At 33.3% G+C, this 17,292-nt stretch overlaps 1 long non-coding RNA gene across 1 annotated transcript; it reads right to left on the bottom strand.

Annotated features, from left to right (window-relative positions):
- Positions 1-10,715: 10,715 nt before the first annotated feature.
- LOC131145495 (uncharacterized) lies at positions 10,716-16,361 on the bottom strand. The gene is made up of 2 exons (XR_009134160.1): positions 16,237-16,361; positions 10,716-11,030 (listed from the first exon to the last, which is right to left on the bottom strand). It is a non-coding gene; the product is annotated as an uncharacterized LOC131145495 (long non-coding RNA).
- Positions 16,362-17,292: the final 931 nt, after the last annotated feature.

The raw sequence follows: 17,292 nt of genomic DNA, 5'->3' as shown, positions 1-17,292 counted from the left end.
AGAAGCGCATCAGGCAGCTTGCAGTGCTGTGACTGTTCTTGCAAAGCTTCAAAGACCCTGGTGCTCCGGTTGAGAGCCTGTGATTGAAGGGCAAGGAGAGTCCAGTGAATTATTTTGGGATTCAGCACAGAAGATTTGCTGGTTGAGTTTCTCAACTGAGGATGAAGATGGTGGTGATGCAGCAACAGCAGCAGATTTTTTTTTTTCCTTGCTCTCTGCTACCTCTGCTCAGTTCTGAGTTCTGACAATGGCCAAGAGTGACAACAGTCTTTTTCCTTTTTATTTTTTAAACCTCTCTCTTTACTCCGTTTATCTTCACTCACAATGCTGCAAATCAATTGGTTTCTCTGTATGTGTTGGATTGTTTGATGATTACTGTTTTCAATGTAGTTGTATGGTAGCAGGGCTGAGATACTGGAAGGCAGAGGTGGCTGGTGACTGTGACTAGTGACTTTTTAAAAGCTCTCTTGGAGGGTTGAGATGAGGCTTTGGTACCAAATTATGCAAGACCTATTGGCATAAGAGAGGGATGCAGGAAAATAGAGAAAACAACAGGAAAACTAACAGGGGATTAAAAGAGAGAACAAAAAAGAAGATAGAACTCCATAGGCTGAATGCTCAATATTCAAATCTGCCCCTCATGGTTACACACTTACACATCAAAACATCTATAATTGTTTCCCCTAAAACAAGTAAACAATCTCTAGGAATCCATAATTAATGGAAAATAATATCAAATCCATAAAAATCAAAACAACACATAAATGTAAAAATCTTTAAATCATAGATTCATAAAGACCCTAGATAATCATAAAAACCCTAATGTACTAAATTGTTAGCTTATAAAATCTTACTATAAAAATTCTGTGAAAATAGTAAAATTTTATGAATATTGAATAATACAACAACAACAAGCCTTAAGTCCCACTAGGTGGGGTCGGCTACATGAATTCTTTTCCGCCAATTCACGCAATCAAAAGTGTTTTCCTCTATTAGATTAAGGCCTGTTAAATCCTTCCTCACTACCTTATTCCAAGTTATTTTAGGCCTACCCCTACCCCTTTTCATGTCAAAAACAATAACTAACTTACTCCTTCTCACAGGTGCTCTACTAGATTTGCATTACAAATGCTCAAACCATCTCATCCACCTCTCCCTTATCTGTTTTCAATCGGTGTTATACCTATGCTCATTTCTTACTTTATCTTTTAATGTTAAACCATTCACCGACCTTAACATTCACATCTCAGCAATTTTAATCTTTTGTACATGTTGTTTTTTAGTTGCCCAACATTCTAAACCATTAAGCATAGCTGACCTTATAGTCGTTTATAAAACTTTCCTTCTAGTTTTAAGGGTATTCTATTAACAAACAACACACCTGACGCACTCCTCCATTTTACCCAATCTATTTTAATTCTATGTACTATATCTTCTTCAATTTCCCCTTTAGCTTGCCTAATAGATCCAAGATATTTAAATCTACCAATGCTATTAATCTCTTGATTATCAAGTTTAATCTTTGTTGGCCTAACTAGGCTTTTCAATCTTATTTTAATGATAACAAATTAAGGATATATTAACATGTGTTGTTAAGTGATAATATTTCAGGTTTAAACAAAGTTATCATGGAAGGAAGCTTAGCAATTAAAGCCAAATGAAAGCTTACCGGAGTATAGAAGTAGTACATGTCAAACTTAAAGCTTAAAGGCAATTAGGACTTGAAGTCAAGCTGAACCTCGAGAGATGGACAAAAAGCTTGAAGACTTAGTGCTTAAAGAGTTTATATTTAGAAAGTCGTTTGAAAGTACTTCAGTTCAAATATAATTTAGACCTATGAAGCTCATTAGGATGCATCATAGACTTAGAGACCAACTTTTAAAAACCCTAGAAAATGGTTTTGAAAAATTACATTGAGTCTTTCAAATAACAAGGGTTTAAAAATAAAAAAATGAAAGTTTTTCACAAAATTGACTAGTTTGCCAACTGACCAAAATACACTGAATTTTCCCAACCGACTGACAAACATACCTGTTGAATAACTGCCCGACTGACTGACCATTTTGAACTAAGATCAATCAACTGACTGACAAGCCCAGCTAACTAACTCTTTTTGAACTGTGTTCAATCAGTCGACTGACAATTTCCTGGAATTTATTTCTAGCAGACAGAAGGGTCTCAGCCGCTTGTCCAGCCGACTGACCTTGTAGAAATACCTACCCAGTCGCCTGTCCAACCGACTGACTCTACGAGATTTTAAATTTTGAGCTTTAACGGGAAAATTCTAAAAATTAGTTTTTCAAATATGAACGTTATAAAAACTTGGTGGACACTCCAAGTAACTTGGGAAACAAGGAAACTCATCCTAAAAAGTCTATAAATACTCATTTAAACCCAAGAAATCAAATCACCAAGCAATCACACAGCATTCAAGCATTCAACTCTCAATCTCTCACAAAGCTCTTTCTTGCTCACACTCCATCTGGGAGAATTCATCTGAATTGCTGCCGATTCATAAGCCTACGGTTCTAATACTGAGTTTTCTCAATCCCTAAAGAACCCTTAGTGATCTCTAATCTTGAGCTTCATACTTTCTATCTTTATATTTGATTGAAGTATATTTAAGTGCTCTAACTCTACAAATTTGTTCTATTTTGAGAGTTATCTTGTACACAGATTCTTGTACCTTTCTTGTTGTACTTTGACGGTTCAAGGCTGATTTGGATCGTTGAACCAAGCGTGGGTTGATCTCTTGGAGAGATTTCTCTTCTTGAAAAAGAGGGATTTTTGTAAAAGGTTTGCTCCACCCGAAAAGGAGCGCTCATAGTGGAATCCTTTGGTAGTATGGCCAAAGGCGAGGACGTAGGATGGGGATAAGCCGAACCTCATAAAAAACGTGGTGTTCTTCTTTCCCTATTCTTTTAAATTTCAAAACTTCATATAGTGTGTGTGTGTGTATATGTTAAGTGCAGGTTGCAGGGCTCAAATGTTGAATTAAAAAGAAGACTCTTAATTTAAAGAAAGTACGTTTCAATTAACCGTTTGCGGAAACCCACAAAGGAGTACGTTGGTTAATTTGCGGAAATCTTAATTAAGAGAACACAATAAAATCAATTCAAAAACAGGGTTGCAATTTACTTACAAGGCTGCTTACAAAAAAAGCTGAAATTCCACAAAGGTCTTCAAATTGTGATTGGTTTGGTATTTGTGATTGGTTACTCGTAAATTGATTGGTTGTTTAAGTTTTCAGTTAATTTGTGGATTGTTTGAGTTTTAATTGTGAATTGATTGGTTTACTTAAGTTTTATCGTGTGTATTAAACAAGTAAGTAAAAATTTGTTAAAGGAACTTAAAGATTTTAATAACCCAATTCACCCACCCTTTTGGGATCACTATTCCACTTTCAATCTTTTCTCTATTTCTACTCCTTGCATTACTGAAATTACATTTCATATATTCTGTCTTATACCTACTTCTCCTAAACCCTTTAGACTCTAATGTGGCTCTCCAAAGTTCTATCTTACATTCCACTCCACTCCTACTATTATCATTCAACACAATATCATCTGCAAACTACATACACCAAGGATTCAAGGAATCTCATTTTGGATATTTTTAGTTAGTTCATCAATTACTAAAGTAAAAAGATAAGGACTCAAAGAAGAACCTTGACGTACACCTACTATAATTAGAAAATCTCTAGATTCTCCTCCTATAGTCCTAACGCTAGTCACTACTCTATCATACATATCCTTAATGACCTTTGTATATCTACTGCACACTCCTTTCCTTTCTAGGAACTACCAAAGAACCTCCTTAGGTACTCTATCATAAGCTTTCTCTAGGTCAATAGAAACCATATGCAAATCCCTCTTCTTTTCCCTAAACTTTTCCATTAAACTTCTTAAAACATAAATAGCTTCTGTTGTTGATCACACAAGCATAAAACCAAATTTATTTTCTGAAATCTTCATTTCTAATTTTATTCAATGTTCAATTACCCTTTCCCATAATTTCATTATATGGCTCATAATCTTAATTCCACAATAATTATTACAGTTTTGAATATTGCCTTTATTGTTGTACAAAGGTACTAGAGTACTTTTCCTCCATTCTTCTAGCATTTTCTTGGTTTTGTAATAGTGTTAAATAGATTTGTTAACCAAATAATTCCTTTATCCCCTTAACATTTCCAAACTTTAACTAGTATTTTATCTGGTCCTATAAATTCCCCACTTTTCATTTTTCTTAATGTCATCTTAACTTCAAGGACCTTAATTTTGAGAATAAATCTCTAATTTTAATCTTCTCCTCATCTGTCACTTCCAAGTTCAATCTTTCATTTTGGTTTTCATTAGACAACTTACCAAAGTATCTCTATCACCTCTCTTTTATGTCTTCTTCTCTAATTAAGACATTATCATTCTCGTCCTTTATACATTTTACATCACCTAAATCTTTGCATTTTCTTTCTCTAACTCTAGCAAGTTTATAAATGTTTTTTTTCTCCTTCTTTTGTATCAAGAATATAAAGTATCATAAGCTCTATGTTTAGCTTCACTAATAGTCATTTTTTCTTTTTCTTTTTTCTCGCTTCTTTATATTTTTCAAAATTTTCTATATTTCTACAATTTTGCCATATTTTATACCAATTTCTTTATGCCTTAACGGCTTTTTGGACTTTTGATTCCACCACCAACTTTCTTTACAACCCAAGTATCTTCCTTTGGACTCACCTAAAACCCCTTTTACTACCCTTACCATAGAATTTGCCATTTTATTCCAAAGAGTATTTGCATCAACCTTACCCCCTACAATCTAATCACACTCTTTGCTCATTTTATCTTTGAATTTTATTAATATTATCTCTCCCTTCAAGTTCCATCATCTAGTTCTCTTGTGTCGATTTATGCTACTCCTTCTCTTCCAATTTTTGATACGTATGTCTAATATTAAGACTATGCTAAGTAGACAAACTTTCACCTAGAATAATTTTACAATCGTTACAAGATAGATGATCCTCATTCTTAGTTATGAAAAAGTCTGTTTGGCTTTTATTATACCCAATCTTGAAGGTTGTTAAGTGTTCTCTTTTTATAAAGCAAGTATTGATATAACCAAATCGTAAGGCATGGTAAAATCTAAGATTGTATTACTGGCCTCATTTTTATCTCTGTATCCATGGCCTCCATGTATCCTCTCATATCCTATATTATCCTTTCCAATGTGACCATTTAAATCAGCTCCTATAAATGTCTTTTTCAGACATTGATATCTCTTGTACAATACTATCCATATCTTCTCAATATTGTCTTCTATGATTTTCTGCTAAGCATATTTGGGGAGCGTATACACTAATAATTTGATACTAATGAAATCAATCAAATAATATTTAAGCAACGAGAGGTTACAAGAATTCTTCGATCTAAATTCAAGATTCAAATTCAAGAATATTGAAAAAACAAGATACCTCAACCCATAAAATCTTTATTGCTTCGTTATTGATCTCTCAATCCATTGCATGCCACAATTGAATATGATTTGTTGGCCTAACAAGGCTTACAACTCTTATTTTGATGATAACAAAGCAAGGAAATTTAATATGCTTCAAAGTTATGATGTTTCAAGAAAACAGATCTTGGAAGCTCAAATTCAGGAGATCTAAGCATACAACAAATGATCACAAGGAATATTTTGAAAGCTTACATCAATTCAAGTGATCTAGAATGAAAGCTCAAAGAAAGATGAAGTTCAGGACCTAAAGGACTCAAAGCAAACAAATTCATATGTGAAGACTTCAAGGAATTCAAGAATTGAAAAGTTGAAAGAGTCTATAGGACATGTTATGTAAGTACTTCAAGTATACACCAATATGAGATTGTTTGAAACTCATTAGATAAGAGACCTAGAGACCTAATTTTTAATCTTGGAAATTATTGTTTAAGTAAACAAATCAAAAATTCAAGATTTGAGAAACAAATAGAGTTTTTACAAAGAAATCTTAAAAACGACATTTTTTGAACTAGACAAAAGCCTGACTAAAAACCCTCAGTAGGCTGACATATTTAATGTTTCTAAGATGGACAGACAGAAGGTCATCAGGCTACTGACCAGACCTTGACAGGCACCTGACGTGGTAAAATGAGAAGCCTGACTGGGTTTTGCCAGGCGACTGTCACCCTTCTGACTTTGAAATTAAACTGAGTTTTAAAATGACAGGCGCCTAACCTAAAGTGACAGGCTGCTACCACGCGGTAAAATTCAAATTTTTATAACGGGAAAGTTTTTAAAATTTGATTGCTTGGGGCTCAAACTTATCTAAAACTCGGGCACTACTCCAAGTAAACTTGGGGATCAAGTAAATTCCTTTTCTCAAGTCTATAAATAGCCTCAAGATCATTGATTTTATTCACCAAGCATCAATTTCAGCTCTCAAACTCTCTAAATTGCTCTCATCTTTCAAAGGCTCTCCTGCTCACATATAGCTTACAAAATCCACTGAGATTTGCTGACTCTCAATCACTGATTGTGCGCTCAAAGTCTGAATCTTTCACTCATTGAAAGAAATAGCAGGTGATAAAATTCCTTGAACTTCAATTTCAATTTCGTATTGTATTACTTTGAAGTATATAGTTTTGAATTTGTACTAATCTTCTTTGTTGGAAAGTGTTCTTGTACGCAGCATTTATTTCGTATTTCTTGTAGTTCTTAGACGATTCCAGGTTGTTGGATCGTTGACCAAGCGTGGGGTATCGCTTGGAGAGGTCATTACTCTAGCCTACTGAAAGGAGTGTATAACGGTCTTGTTCCGCCCGGAAAGGAACTGGTATAGTGGAATCCTTAGGTAGTTTGCCTAAGGCGAGGACGTAGGCTGGGGATAAACCGAACCTCGTAAAAAATGCAGTATCACTCTCTTTCCCTTACTCTCTTTATTTTCAGCATAGATTAACTGCGTGGATGATTTATATTTCTTAATCATAAAAACTACGTGAATTGGATTTTAAATAAGCTGAAATTTAATTTATTTTTGGGATTGCAGAAACCGAAAGGGAGTACGTTGGTTGATCAATAATTTGCAGAAACCTTAAAGGAGTACGTTGATTGGTTAACAACTCAAAACCTATTAACGGAAGGTTTATTCGAAATCTAAATTTTGGGAAGAGTGTGAATGTTATATTGATTATCATAAAAAAAGATCAAATTCATTCTCTGCGGGACTTAAATCAAATTTCATATACATAGGGCTACAAAGGCTTAAACTTATCTAAGAGCTGAAGCTCATATATTAATTGAATATATTGTGGTTGAATGGTTTAAAGTTTGATATTGATTAGGGTGTGTTGATATTCCAAAGTTATGGTTAAGCTAGACGATTCCAGGTTGTTGGATCGTTGACCAAGCGTGAGGTATCACTTGGAGAGGTCATTACTCTAGCCTACTGAAAGGAGTGTATAACGGTCTTGTTCCGCCCGGAAAGGAACTGGTATAGTGGAATCCTTAGGTAGTTTGCCTAAGGCGAGGACATAGGCTGGGGATAAACCGAACCTCGTAAAAAATGCAGTATCACTCTCTTTTCCTTACTCTCTTTATTTTCAACATAAATTAACTGCGTGGATGATTTATATTTCTTAATCATAAAAACTACGTGAATTGGATTTTAAATAAGCTGAAATTTAATTTGTTTTTGGGATTGTAGAAACCGAAAGGGAGTACGTTGGTTGATCAATAATTTGCAGAAACCTTAAGGGAGTACGTTAATTGGTTAACAACTCAAAACCTATTAACGGAAGGTTTATTCGAAATCTGAATTTTGGGAAGAGTGTGAATGTTATATTGATTATCATAAAAAAAGATCAAATTCATTCTCTGCAGGACTTAAATCAAATTTCATATACACAGGGCTACAAAGGCTGAAACTTATCTAAGAGCTGAAGCTCATATATTGATTGAATATATTGTGGTTGAATGGTTTAAAGTTTGATATTGATTAGGGTGTGTTGATATTCCAAAGTTATGGTTAAGCTAACCAAGTATTAAAGGTTAAATTAATCTTGATAGTACTGCGATGCATATATTGACTTATACTTGGTAAATCAATTATTTGATTGGGTGATTAAGTTTTAATAAATTGTGTTTTGGTTTGAGGATTGAATAAGTAAACACTTTGCTGTGTGATTGTTAAATCAACAAAAGGTTAAGAATCTTAAAAAGAATTAAAAGAAAATTTAAATTACCCAATTCACCCCCTCCCCCCCTCTTGGGACTACACCTTAGTTTTCATGATTCCTCTGAAAGTCGTCGAAGTCGAATGAATTCAAACCCAAACAATGGAAGATGAATAAAAGAATACTATTTTAGAAATAGCGTAACCTGAAGAATCTAGAAAATAAATAAATAAAAATTGCCCAAAAATCCTAAAAATGTCAAACATTTCCATCACAGGCCTTGAAGCTCATACTGCATCATTGCAACTTCTAAATACAAAATCTTGTGGAAATTGGCAGTGGAAAGGTTCGAAAGAAGATTGGCTTCTTGGAAAGCCAACAACTTGTCTTGCAAAGGGAGGCTCACAGTGATAAAAAGCACATTGTCTAACTTGTGTTACCCACATACCCCCGTATTGACTTCTATGCCTCATTGATTTAAGGCTCACACTGATAAAAAACACATTGTCTACTTGTCATGTGGAGAGAGACACACTTAACTGGTCTAAGGTCTTGTTGCCGAAGGACTTGGAGGCTAGGCATTAAGTCTCTACATTTGATGAACCAATACATTCTTAGCAAATGGTTATGGTGTTTCAAAGAGGAGAAGAACCATTTATGGGCATACAGCTGAGGCTTTCATTCCCCAACAGGTATTTTTTCCCCATGGATGTCGTTTATGGAAGGGGATTCTCTTAGCGCAAGAATACTTCTGTCAGGTGGCCTAAATTATAATCGGTTCAGGCAACTCCATTTCTTTTTGGAAAGGTCAGGGGGGAAGAAGTTTATGCAGTCATTCCCCTAAATGAACCAATTCGTTCTTAGAAAATGGTTATGGTGTTTCAAAGAGAAGAAGAACCATTTATGGGCATAGAGCTGATGATTGCTTTCCCCAACAGGTGCTTTTGCCCATGGATGTCGTTTATGGAAGGGGATTCTCTCAGCACAAGAATCCTTCTGTCAGGTTGCCTAAATTATAATTGGTTCAGGCAAATCTATATCTTTTTGGAAAGATCCCTAGTTGGGGGGAGGGGGGGTTGGGGGATGGAGAATTTTATGCAGTCATTCACCAAATCTCCACTGAATTTCTCAAGAAAAAAGAAGGCACATTGAAAATATGAGAATAGAGCTGAAGCTTGCTTTCACCAACAACTGGTTTTGCCTCAGGGATTTGGTTTATGGAAGGGGATTCTCCCAGCACAAGAATACTTCTGTCAGGTAGCCTCAATTATAATTGGTTAAGGCAACTCTGTTTCTTTTTGGAAAGATCCCTGATTAGGGGGAACTGAACTTTTTCAGAAAAATAAGGCACCACAGGAACCATTTTCTGGAACACAATGTTCACTAGATTCCCAGAGGCATGAAGGAAGCTGAAGTTGCAACCCTAATCAGGCTGCAGTATTCAGCAAAGACAGAGTAAGAGGTGTTAATATATTGCTCTGGCCTATGTCGGTTCAGGGTGCTTCTCAATGAGATCAGTCTACACCCATTAGCTGTTGCAAATTGCAGCACAATTTCCCAACAGAATTAATATGGGTGAAGGGTGCACCTATGAATATAAGCTTCTTCACCTGGCTGATTACTTGGGAAAGACGATTGACTATTGCCCACTTACAGAGGAGAGGATGGTGTACACGGGCAGATGCTACTCATGCAAAGCTACTTCAAAATCAGTCAACCACTTACTCCTTCATTGCTCCTTTGTTTCATAATTTTGGTAAAGAATGCTAAATCATATGAGTCATTCCATACTCAGCAGTGGTTTTTTTACACACTAGACAAAACCCCAAGATACAACAAGGCAGGAAAATCCTATGGAAATCAATTACTTGCTCAACATTCTGGAAAATTTGGAAGAAAAGAAATCAGAGGGCTTTTAAAGGACAAGAAAGAAGCAAGCCTAAAGTCTACTCATCCATCATGAAGAACCTCTTTGGTTATGGGTGGCACATGAATTCAAGCTTGCATCCTGTTCTGAGTTTCTCAATTTTCAGGAGCTCTCGGTTCAGATTAGTTCATGTATATTAGTTCTGATTTCTGTAAGGGTCTTGTTTCACCCTCTTTGTATGCTAATGATTTGCTAAAATAAAATTTTTCAACATTCCAAAGAAAAGGAAATATATTAATTTAGATATACTTGCAAAGCGTAGTTCCACCCCTTAGTCTTTGCAAACCCCTTCAACAGTTAGGTTCCCTATTGATACGCAATTAGAGATACAAAATAAGAATCATTAAATCATCATAATGCTTTAATTTTTAAAAAGAAAGTTTAAATTAAAATAGTTATAAGAATTTATCATTTAGAATAAAATTTGTCATCTCAACCAGTCCCCCCATATGCAGCAATCAAGCAGTAATATGCTAAGCAAGAAAGTATCACCCAAAAAAAAAAAAAATGAAAGAAAGGGAGAACCAAAGAACCAACAAACAAAACAGAGCGGTCCTCGAGCTTTGACAGATAGCCCAATTGGTGGCTAAAAGTGCACCAACAACAATCAAGAAGTAATTGGATAAGTTTAAAAAGACCCTGCAACTGAAAAGATTATCTCAAGAACGAGGACCCACATTACATTCAAGTTGAGTTAATGTTTTTATAACTTCAATCTAAATGGACAATGGCAAGACATAAATAAAAAAGATAAGCCCTTTATCTTCCATGACCATCAATATAACTCATTATAAATTTGTAGTCATTTCTAGTGCATAAGTCAATAACAACCAACCTCTTCTTCAATATATTCCCTGCTAAATTTAACTACTCAAAGATGGCTTTAAAAATATATTATTTCATCGAATCATCGGGTTAATCTTGTAACAACTTCCAACCTGTATCAAAGGAAAAAGTCACAATAAGAAACTAAACCAATAAAAAATTGTATAGCCTGTACTATCTATACTCAAATATAACAACAACGACAAGAAGCATTAAGTCCCACTAGGTGGGTCGGCTTCATGAATCCTTTCCCACCAATTCACCTGATCCAAAACGTTTTTATTTAAGAGCTATTAAATCCTTCCTCACTATCTCATTCAAAGTTATGTTAGGCATACCTCCACTGCTTTTCATGCCAGAAATAATAACTCACTCCTTCTCACAAGTGCTTTACTGGGTCTGCGTTTCAAATGCCTAAACCATCTTAGCCGCCCCTCCCTTATCTTGTTTCCAACCGGTGCTATACCTAAATTATTGCATATATGCTCATTTTTACTTTATCTTTTAATGTTAACCCACTAATCCACCTTAACATACGCATCTCAACAACTATCATTTTTTATACATGTTGTTTCTTAGTTGCCCAACATTGTGAACCATAAAGCATAGCTGGCCTTATAGCCGTATATAAAAATTTCCTTTTAATTTTGAGAGTATTCTAAAATCACACAACACACCTGACACACTCCTCCATTTTAACCAACCTATCTTAATTCTATATACTACATCTTCTTCAATTTCCCCTTCAGCTTGCATAATAGATCCAAGATATCTAAATTTATCAATGCTATTAATCTCTTGATTATTCAATTTGATCATCTCTCTATTGCTACTCCTTACATTACTAAAATTAAATTTCATATATTTTGTCTTATTCCTACTTATCCTAAACCCTTTAGACTCTAATGTGGCTTTCCAAATTTCTAACTTAGATTCCACTCTGCTTCTACTATCAACAATCAACACGATATCATCTCCAAACAACATACACCAAGGGATCTCAATTTGGATATTCTTGGTTAGTTCATCAATTACTAAAGTAAAAAAGATAAGGACTTAAAGTAGAACCTTGATGTACACCTATTGTGATTGAAAACTCTCCACAATCACCTCCCACAATACTAACGCTAGTCACTACTCTATCATACATATCCTTAATGACCTCCATATATCTACTGCAAGCTCCTTTCTTTTCTAATATTCACCAAAGAACTTCCCTAAGTACTCTATCATAAGCTTTCTCTAGGTCAATAAAAGTCATATGCAAGTCCTTCTTTTCCCTAAACTTTTCCATTAAATTTCTTAAAAGATAAATAGCTTTTGTTGTGATCTCTTAGGCATAAAACCAAATTGATTTTCTAAAATTTTTGTTTCTAATCTTATTCTATGTTCAATTACCCTTTCCCATAATTTAATCATATGACTCATAATTTTAATTCCAAGATAATTATTATAGTTTTGAATATCGTCTTTGTTTTTGTACAAAGGTACTAACATACTTTTCCGCCATTCTCCTGACATTTTCTTGATTTTTATAGTAGTGTTGAATAGATTAGTTAACCAAATAATTCCTTTATCCCCTAAACATTTCCGAACTTTAATTAGTATTTTATCTAGTCCTATAGATTTCCCCCTCTTCATTTTTTTAATGTCATCTTAATTTCAAGGACTCTAATTTTGCGAATAAATCTCCTATTTTTAGTCTTCTCCTCATTTGTAAGTTCCAAGTTCAATCTTTCATTTTGGTTTTCATTAAAAACTTATCAAAGTTTCTCCACCACCTCTCTTTTATATATTCTTCTCTAATTAAAACATTATCATTCTCGTCCTTTAGACATTATCCTCAAATAAAACAACTTGGAAGAATTCCATGTTAGGTCTCATGTTCTAAGCTTGGGAGAGGGTGGGAAGGGGTATCAGATGGGAGTTGGACTACTTTCCCTATGTAACCCAGGCCCAGTCAGTCTCCAGTGGAATCACACGTGCACACACAAACCCTAGCTTATAACAATCTGGTTTTACTTTATTGTTTTTCTTTTTTGTTCCTATTTTGATAGAAAACAAGCTGGCACATTAAAAGCAAAGAACCAAATTTGCAATAAATTCTCTAGAATTTTTCAAAACCTTTTCAAAATTATCCTCTTAATTAATAAGCATTGTGTTAGGGTGTGACAATGTAATGGGGAAAAGGGGGAGTGAGATACTGCTATAATTGTATTCTTCAGAGATTTGGAATGAATATATGATTATCTGTGTGATCGTATGTATGATTATTCTCTTGTAATTGAATAATATAAGTAGTCCCTTTGATTGTGGTATTTTGTTGCCTTGGATTGTGATGTCTCTGATGGTTATAGTCTTATTCGGTGTATAAGAATATATTGCTCGTGTGATATCCTATTGTTCCTTGGTTGTCTTAAGTATTGAGACTCACCAGGTGCTCATGATTGCAGGCTTGAACGTGTGAGACTTGGCTGACTTGTCGAGAGAGAGCTCTCAACGAGTGCCACACGGCCCTTACTTGAGTCCCATTTTGGGGGTCCGTGACACATTGCTTTGTTAAATTACCACTTTACCTAAAGGCTTAAGCTATTAGGTTGTGGGTCAACAATGTATATCAAATTTTAACACTCTCCTGCACGTGGAGAGATAAACAAATGATAAATAACACCACAGAATAAATGCAGGCGACAAGACTAGAACCCAGGACCTCCCGGTAACCAAAGTTCTAATACCATGTTAGATTACCACTTTGCCTAAAAGCTTAAGCTATTAGATTTTGAGCCAACAATACATATCAAGCTTTAACATGCTCACACACAATTGTTTTACGTTACTTGGATTTGAAGCAAATCTTAGTTATATCTTGTCTAGTGTATGCATTCTTTAGTAAATAAAAATTAATTAAAAAATAGGTGTGAAATTTCTTAACATCAAGGATCATTTATATTCCTAGTAAAAGTTAAAGAGTTTATAGAAACCTTGCTCTCCCTGTAGTCAACAAAATTCAAAACGAATTCACTTTATGCACATCATTTGAACTTCATTTTATTAGTCACATGACTCACGTTTCACATGCAACTGAAAAGGTCTGCATTAGTGGCTAAAATATCAAACTCAAATATTTGATTTCTATTTCCAGTGCATAAACCAAAAGCTTCCTTCTATTTTCAGCACATTCATTAACAGTAAAAAAAATTAAATTGTGATGCATTTTTCTTTGAAAACTAGATGAACGAGCAGGCCATTTTAGGAACCAGACGGCAGATGGCCTCCAACTCGATTTAACATCCAGAATTAGGTTTGATCATAAACAACCAGGCTGAAATTGAATCAATTGGTCTGCTTAGATTTTTCATTTAAATAATATTTTTCATTAAACAATAACATTTTCATTCAAAATATACTTAAAATACATGTTATCTGCCTACTTTATTGTTTGAAGATGAGACTTCAAAAAAAAAAACTAAATTTTCATTCTTAAAACAATCTAATACTTTGGCACCACCCTTGAATCCTAATTAAAATTTATTTAATTTTATGTACGATAGTTTAATATATAAATATAGTTATTTTATGCATCTAAGTTCCTAATCCATTTTTACAGTAATCATTTATCAAAAATAAGCTTGAAAGATACCTGAGTAACATTAGGTTGTGAGCAGTGAGGAGGAATCATTTCAAAAGTATGGATGCCACTTAAAGAAAGCTTTTATACATTAGTCAAAAAGTGCATGGTTGCTGCTCAAAGAAGTGAACAGTGAGGTAGGAATTAATCCACTTAAATTTGGTCCAAGACGAACAAGCATAGGGAATTTATTAAAACCATTGAATTCAGAATATGGTAAAGTAGCTCCTGAATGGGGAACTACTCCTTTGATGTGTGTCGCAATGACTTTACTTACAATGTTCTTATCTTTTATTTTTAAAGGAAGATTGGTTTCAAATTACAACCATATCATTAGGTCAATCAATTAAAGAGTGTAATCATGGGCAAATCCCTTATACCTCAATTATTTAAGTTTGGCCCACTGAATCTTTGGATAGATGAAAATCACATCCAACTAAACTTCATTTCCAAAATTATTCATACATAGAATAAACAAACCATAATCTTTTGAGATGTCACACGAGACAGAATGTGGTAAACTTTGCAAGTCACACATAAAACAAAATAAAAAATATCCAAAGTGCATTAAAATGATAACAGCAATAATAAGTTGGGGACCATTTGGTATCACTGTAAAAAATCATGGAAACAGAGACCAAAATGAAAAGCCAAGTGAAAACTAGGAAACTAGAAATTTGTTTGCTTGCCATTTTCAAAAAAATAAAGCAAATTAAAAACCTAATTGAACTCACATTCATTGCTGTCCTTGAATCAAATAATAATCGAAGATGGTGATTAAAATAATAAAAATGCAGTTGAATACAAACTAGAAATATCTAATAGCAATAGCCGTAATTATTTACATATTATCATATTTTTTAAACACAATTTCGGATGCCGCAAGAACAATCCTATTAAACATAACAGTCGAAAAAGGGCCACAATGGTTTTTTGAATAATTTTTATTATTTTTTCAAATTTTTAGACATGCCATGGATATTTTATTTTAGACATATTTTAAATGGTTATTTTAGTTAATTTTAATTGTATAGAATGAATGATTTAATTAACAAAAGTTCATAAAAAATTTAATGTTTTTCCAAAATTAAAGAATAAAAAATTAACAATGTAAACAAATTCGTAGTCATAAATTGTCTGTTCACTAATTAGAAACCAAAAAAAAACACAGAAAATAAAAAATAATAGTAAACAACCCCTTAATAATATTCCTGTGGGAACTTGACAAAAATGAAAACGAAAGGGAATGCGTCATCTTAGAAATGAAGTTCGCAATGACAAATCATTCAAAATATTCCAGGTTCATTTTTTCCCTACTTTTCTCGCATGTGAACCAGAAAATTAGTCATGCATTAAACAAACAATATAAAATGTGGAAATGGAACTGGGTAATCACAGGAGCAGAAGAGGGTAAGTTCTGATCAAAACAGAAGGTCCCCTAAATGGTCTACAGATACAAATATCTTTAAAATGGCACCAAAACCCTAGATCAGAGCAGCAAAGCAACGCCCTCCGAGAAAACTCAGTAAAACCAGAGCTAACCTGGGCTCTAATGAAGATGTGGATAATTCAAAATTTGAACAAGAAAATTCAAAATAATAATATAATAATAAAAAGATAAATGCAAAATGCACAGAGAGAAACAATAACAGTGAAAAGAGAGAGAGGGAAGAGATGAATGGACATGTTACCTGAGGATGCCGGAGAAAGTTATGCGTCGCCGGAACTTGGGAGGACGACGCGGGTGGACGACGGTATGTAGAGAGCGCACGTGCGAGAGAGCGAGGTGAGAGAAAGATGAAGGACTGGTGGCAGTGGGGGAATAAGGGATTTCACACATCTTAAACGTCATCGTTTTTTCAATCTTTACTAGATTTGTATAATTTATGTTTTTTCTATTTTTTCTATTTTATTCTTTAATGAGAAATAGATTATAAAAGCGAAATTTACTAATGTTCAATTTCTGTAATAATTTTTCTGTTATTTTAAATTAAAACTAATTTTTATCATTCTTTTATGCTTTTTATCTTATTCTTTTGTGAAATTAGACTATAAAAGCACATTTTAACTAATGTTTTACTTTTGTAATCATTTTTCTGATATTCTAAAAAATTAAAAATATTTTTTATCATTTTAAATTATTTTGATAATTTGTTGCCAAAATAGGTTGATATGTATAGTCAAATTTTTTAGATTCAGTTATTTTATGGATAAATTTTAATTAAATTAACATAAAATAGCCATAAATTTGAAATATAATTAAAATAAACACATTTATAACTTTCAAAAAAATTTAAAACTAATTAAAATCATTTAATGTTTTTACTATTTTAATTTCATTTCTCACATATAATAAGATTGTTCTTGCAAGTAAAAGCTCAAATTTTGATAATAAAATCATTATGATCATTTTTATTACAACATTTAAATATTTTTTATTTTTTATTTTTTTATTATACTTTTAATTATTACTTGATTCAAGTATAAAATCGATTATTTGTTCAATCAACTTTCAAATTTGTTTTAATTAGAATGTTAACCAAGTAGATTTCTAGTTTTAAATTTTTACTTTTTATTTTTTTTTAAATTTAAATTTTTTATTTTTAATTTCATATTTGAAATAATACCAATATGTTTCCTTTGTAAAAATTTTTATTCATAATAGTACAAATTGAATAAGATAAAAGCCAAATAAAAATTTAATAAGAATAGATAATTTAAAAAAAATCACTTATACAAAACTTTAC

This window comes from Malania oleifera, chromosome 13 (genome assembly GCF_029873635.1).
Source record: "Malania oleifera isolate guangnan ecotype guangnan chromosome 13, ASM2987363v1, whole genome shotgun sequence".
Taxonomy (NCBI): Eukaryota; Viridiplantae; Streptophyta; class Magnoliopsida; order Santalales; family Ximeniaceae; genus Malania; species Malania oleifera.
This window is presented reverse-complemented; position numbering and strand designations above follow the sequence as displayed.